This window comes from Peromyscus leucopus, unplaced genomic scaffold (assembly GCF_004664715.2).
Source record: "Peromyscus leucopus breed LL Stock unplaced genomic scaffold, UCI_PerLeu_2.1 scaffold_1321, whole genome shotgun sequence".
NCBI classification, from domain to species: Eukaryota; Metazoa; Chordata; class Mammalia; order Rodentia; family Cricetidae; genus Peromyscus; species Peromyscus leucopus.
In genome coordinates this window covers 38,968-45,323 of record NW_023504470.1, presented here as the reverse complement: position 1 = coordinate 45,323, position 6,356 = coordinate 38,968, and positions in this window count along the sequence as shown.

Genomic DNA, 6,356 nt, shown 5'->3' with positions numbered 1-6,356 from the left:
TGTTTCCCTTCTCCATTTACCATTTACCAGATTTCTTGTTAATAACAAATACAGGAGAATTCCAAGGGCTGGTTGATTCTTCAATATGCTGAGCATTTATCTGCTCCTCTACCAGCTCTTCTAAAGCCAGGAGTTTCTCTGTTGGTAAAGACCATTATAAATACTGCTCAGTACTTCCATGGAATCAAAGAGGAGGTTAGGTTCTCAGAGGTGTCATGAAGCCAGTGGTGCTGTCATTCTGGCACCTGCTAGCTCTAGCCTCTATGGGGAGCAGAACTTGTACCCCAAGTTTTAGGGGAAGCAGCTCTCAGTGACTGCTGTTAATATTGAAATTCACACACAAAATGTTCCATTATTTTGGCTAATTTTAAGCAAGTTTTTATTAAAATTTTAAATATTGACTAACATGGAATTTGGTCAGTATACCATCTGGAAATTTTTCAGCATTGTGGCCTCCAGACACATTTCCTGGCTTATCTGGACAAAAATCTATACTTCATCATAGTTCCCATGAGGCTTTGTTGTAATTTTCTAAGAACTACATTTCCCAGAATGCCAGCTAGTTTGCTCCTTAGGCAGGAGGGGCTTACATGTTAACTTCTATCTAACACTGTAGCCATTTGAACAAGCAGAGATGACTTCCTAGTGTGCTGATTCTTGTGTGTGAGTTTCTTTTTTTTTCTTTTTTTTATTATTATTATTTTACAACACCATTCAGTTCAACATAATAGCCACAGATTCCCCTGTTCTCCCCTCTCGCCCACCCCTCCCCCAGCCCACCCCCATTCCCACCTCCTCCAGATCAAGGTCTCCCCCGAGGACCGGGTTGACCTGGTAGACTCAGTCCAGGCAGGTCCATTCCCCCCTCCCAGACCGAGCCAAGTGTCCCTGCCTAAGTCCCAGGATTCAAACAGCCAACTCATGCAACAAGCCCAGGACCTGGCACCAATGCACAGCTGCCTCCAAAACAGATCAAGCAAATGACTGTCTCACCCGTTCAGGGGCCTGATCCAGTTGGGGCCCCTCAGCCTTTGGTTCATAGATCCTGTGCTTCCATTCATTTGGTTATTTGTCCCGGTGCTTTATCCAACCTTGGCTTCAACAATTCTCACTCATATAAACCCTCTTCTTTCTCACTAATTAGACTCCCAGTGCTCCACCAGGGGCCCAGCCGTGGATGTCTGCCTTCAGATTCCTCAGTCCTTGGATGGGGTTTATGGCACCACTATCTGGGTGTCTGGCCATCCCATCACCAGAGTAGGTCAGTTCCTGCCGTCTCTCGACCATTGCCAGCAGTCTTTTGCGGGGGTATCTTTGTGGATCTCCGTGGGCCTCCCTAGCTCTCTGCTTCCTCCCCTTCTCACCTTCTCATGTGGTCTTCATTTACCATGGTCTCCTATTCCTTGTTCTCCCTCTCTTTTCTTGATCCAGCTAGGATCTCCCACTCACTTTCCCTCGACTGTCGCCATTCATTGTTCCCACTCATGACCAGGCTGTTCATGTAGATCTCGTCCATTTCTCCGTGTCTTTTTTTGGGGTCCCGTTTTCCAGGTAGCCTCACTGGTGATGTGAGTAGCAGTCCAGTCATCCTTGTTCCACATGTAGCATCTTCCTATGAGTGAGTACATACCATATTTGTCTTTCTGAGTCTGGGTTACCTCACTCAGGATGATTTTTTCTAGATCCATCCATTTGCCTGCAAACCTCATGATGTCATTGTTTTTCTCTGCTGAGTAGTATTCCATTGTGTATATGTGCCACAATTTATTTATCCATTCTTCAGTTGAAGGGCATCTAGGTTGTTTCCAGGTTTTGGCTATTACAAACAATGCTGATATGAACATAGCTGAGCAAGTGCTCTTGTGGTATGATTGAGCATTTCTTGGGTATATGCCCAGGAGTGGTATAGCTGGATCTTGGGGGAGATTGATTCCCAATTTTCTAAGAAAGCGCCATATTGATTTCCAAAGTGGTTGTACAAGTTTGCATTCCCACCAGCAGTGGAGGAGAGTTCCCCTAGTTCCACATCCTTTCCAGCATAAAGTGTCTTCAGTGTTTTTGATCTTAGCCACGTGTGTGAGTTTCTTTTTTCTTCTTTATTAAGAATTTTCATTTTATGTACCAACCACACAACCCCCTCCCATCCCTCCTTCTGCTCACCCCCAGCTTTCACCCAACCCACTCTCCATCCCCTCTTCCAAAGAAATAAGGCCTCCCATGGGCAGTCAGCAAAGCCTGGTACATTCAGGTGAGGCAGATCCAAGCCCTACCCCCCTCCCCCCGCATCAAGACTGTGCAAGGTGTCCCACCACAGGTAATGGGCTCCAAAAAGCTAGCTCATGCAGCAAGAATAGATCCTCATTCTACTTCCAGGGGCCCCTTAAACAGATCAAGCTACACAACTGTCTTGCTTATGCAGAGGGCCTAGTCCAGTTCCATGTAGGCTCCATAGCTGTTGGTCTAAAAGTTCATGAGTTCTCATGAACTTTATATATATAAATTATATATATATATATAAATCATATAAATAAATATCATACATTATTAATTTATATATAAATTAATATATATATATATATAAATTATATAAAAATTACACATAAAAAAGGAAAACAAACAATACTGGAAAAAAATGAATGAACCAAAAATCAAGTATTGTTTCAGGCCTGATGATAAACTCTAGAGAATTCTGTGTCACAGCACTCAAATAACAATTTTATTATACACCTGAAAAGTTACAGTGTGAATGAACAAAATATAATCCACATACAATCTAATTGAAGAACAGTTGAACATATTTTTGAATCAGAGATAAAATAACTAATGATTAAAAACATCACAGAAGACATACAATGAAAAGTTAAAAGATACAACTTTAATGTTTAACAAACTAAAGTTAATAGCAATTTTGAAGAGGAAGTAAGGAATCTATAATTGAGAAATGGAAATTGTATGGAAGATATTTAATACAAAACACAAAGAAAGTATCCCTAGTCCTGCAGGGGGCACTGTGTGCTTCTGAGAAATTGACAAGCCTCAGGGGACTCCTGACTCTCATGTAATCTCCTGGGCAAAGGTCACTGGACTAGAGGATGCAGTTCAGCAGGTGTTTCCTCAAAGCTGCCCCAGGCACCTTGGGAGGAGAGTTGTCAAAATGGGCTGAAGAGATGTAATGTAGGGTGACGGTGATAGTGAAAGTCTCATACTGCACCAAATCACCATTTCACCATTACTCCAAGAACCCCAGAGTCCACAGAGTCCAGCAGCATCTGTAGGTTCTCAGAATCTCTGGAGATTTAAAGCGTGGCCTGGGTTCCTGCCTCTTTCCTCCACCTCTGTCAGGTGTCACAGAGACTAAAGAGGCCTGCCTTTTGAATGATCCATCTCATTTCTTGACTGTTTCCTAACAGCTATTTCTTTTCAGGCTCTCCTCCGGCAAGCTCAGGTGATGCTGGGGAATGTCACTCTCCAGCAGTTACTGATCCTCTCTTTCCACACTGGTTCCAGAAGCTGCCTGGCCAAGCCTCTAGGCTCTGATTCGCCCAACAACAACAGGCACTCCCAGTCTCCTGTCACTTTTCACCTTAAACATAACCTTGTCCTGGCTCTAGGGTTACAATCTGAGGACAGTGCTGAAGGCGACTGCATGAACACTGCAGTGGTGTCAGCACAGTGAGACACACATGGAGAAGCAAGACACAAACATGCCTTTGTCTGAGCCTGGGTGTGAGCCCTGTCCTGTGGAGTGGGTCCCATGACCAGGCACTGTTTTCATCCTGATATGAACTCTCCACAGACAAGAAGGTGAAGGAAGCATCTACCTTCATTTTTGTCATAGTTACAGTCATAAAAATGAATGTGTTTGTCATCTATTATGATAGATAATAAAAAATAAAACTAGAAGTCAAATATTTTATTCCTCCCTTAGATGTGTTTGCTTATAAGACTAGAGTCAATAGGTCTCCAGAGAGAAGCATTCTCTGTGATGTTCATTCAACAACTTAGATCAAAGGGAATAACTGTTCACTCATATTTTCTAAGTACTGTTATATTATCTTTCACTTGAAGACAATGCAAATTCATTTTGGTTTTTAAAAGCTATGAAATACATACATACATACATATATATATATATATGTACATATATTGGAAATAATTTCTCCTCTGACATTAGGTTAACACATTTACCCCTAAAGAAGATCTGTTGATGTAATAATTCTGAGTACCACTGTATATAATCACATTATAGGATTGTAAGGACTATTGTGGATGTCCTTAGTCAGATGAGCTCATGCTGAAGCACAGTGGGTCCCTTCTGCCTTCATAAGATGGCTTTAGGAGCACAGGGAGATAGCAGTGATAGATTGCCATGTGAAGTCCAATGTGCATGTAGGGCTTTGATGCTACTGACCAAAAATCACCTAAGATTGTTCCCAAACAAGAGGACAGAGGAGGGAAGGAAAGGGTGTCATAGGGTGCTTAGCTCAGCAGGTGCATTTTGCAAGTCTGTCCTCCATGAATCAGGATAAGATGACACGTTCCCTTGTCTAGCCCACACAGTTTGTTGTATGTCGTTACTGTCATGCCAGGGGACCAACAAATCAAGCAACCATCTGTAAAGTGTTTCTGAATTTGCACACATTTCATTCACCTTGATTCATATTTTACCCCCACGGATATTGATACATTGGCTCATATTTCTAGTTTTATGACTGCAACTAAACTCTAATGTTAAGCAATTGTCAGTCTCAAAATGTGAATATATCTCTCCTCTTTCAATATAGTACTCCTGTAAGCAAAGACACAGAGGTGAGCTTCTAGGAGAAGGCTTTTCTTCAAGGTTTCCTGCTGTTTACGTGTGAACATGCAAGTATTGCCTTGTTATAAAAAACTTAGCTTTGAATATTTTGTGATTTACATGAAACCAAGGGACATGCCTACTATTTGTAGTGGGAACCTTAAGAATGTTAATCCTGGCACATAATGCACAGAGTGGATGTTAGGAAGTTCTTTTGCTGCCCATGGCAGTAGGAGACAATAAATACAGGAATCAGGAAAATGTGCAAGTCAAACCACAACAGTTTGTAGCCTGTGCTAGATTAATATTTGTCAGAACTCAGGGTACTCCAGGGTACTCATGTATTCTGCATCTGTGGGTTAGAAGTTGGCCTGTAATCCTTCATTCATAAAGCTCTCCTTCCTAAGATTCCACATTGGCATTACATTGTCAACAATAATAATAAGGGGCTAAAATAAGGAAAACCCACAGATGGACAGAAAGTATCTGTCAGCAAAGAATCAAAATAGTTTTTAATATATTTATTTAATTATTTAATGTATGCTTGAGGGAATGTGTGTTTGTAAATGTGTATGTGTGTGTGTGTGTGTGTGTGTGTGTGTGTGTGTGTGTGAATGTGTGTGTGGGAATGTGTTTGAGATTAGAGGACAACTGCACAAATCAGTGAGCCATTTCCTTCCACCATGGATGTTCCAAATAAACTCACATTGTCAGCCTGGGAAGCAAGTGCCCCTGTATTTCGGAAGCCTCAATATACAGTTCCATGCATGTTCTACCAGGGACATTGAATCCTAGCTTCTCTTTCATTCTTTTCCCTTCCTCTCCCCTCCCTCTTTCTCTCCCTCCCTCTTTCTCTCTCCCTCTCTTTCTTATTGTCTGTGTCAACATTTTGTCTAAAGTGTTTTATTACTTTATTAAAAATATTTTGGTGCCTGACAGTGGTGGGACATTCCCTTAATCCTAGCACTGGGAAGGCAGAGTCAGGAAGATGTCTGTGAGTTTGAGGCCAGCCTGGTTTCCAGGAAAGCCATGGCTACACAGAGAAACCCTTTCTGGAAATTTTTTTTTTCAAGACAGCATTTCACTATGTAGCTTCAGGTGTTCTAGAGCACTCTATGCAGTCCAAGTTGGCCATACATAGAGAAACTGAAAAAAGAAAAGCATTCAGACAAAATAAAATAATACAAAGTGTGCACACAAATAAACACCGTGGAATCTGTTCTGTGTTAGCCAACTATTCCTGGACATGAGGCCTGCCCTAGAGTGTGGTTGATATTGCTAGTGACACTGCATTGGAGAAAACTGACTCTCCCTTTTCAGACTTTACCTGTTACAATAGCTGCATGGCTAACAGTGGAAGTTTTGTCCACTTCCTTCTTTCAGAGCTGGGATTTTTATTAGGTTTGAACCTGTGCTGTTCTTATGTATGCTGTCATAGTCTCTGTGAGTTCCCATGTGGATCAGTCCAGTTGTGTCTGGAAGATGCTCTTTTGTTGGGGTCATCTATGACCTCTGGCTCTTATGATGTTTCTACCTCTTCTTGTGCATATTCCCTGAT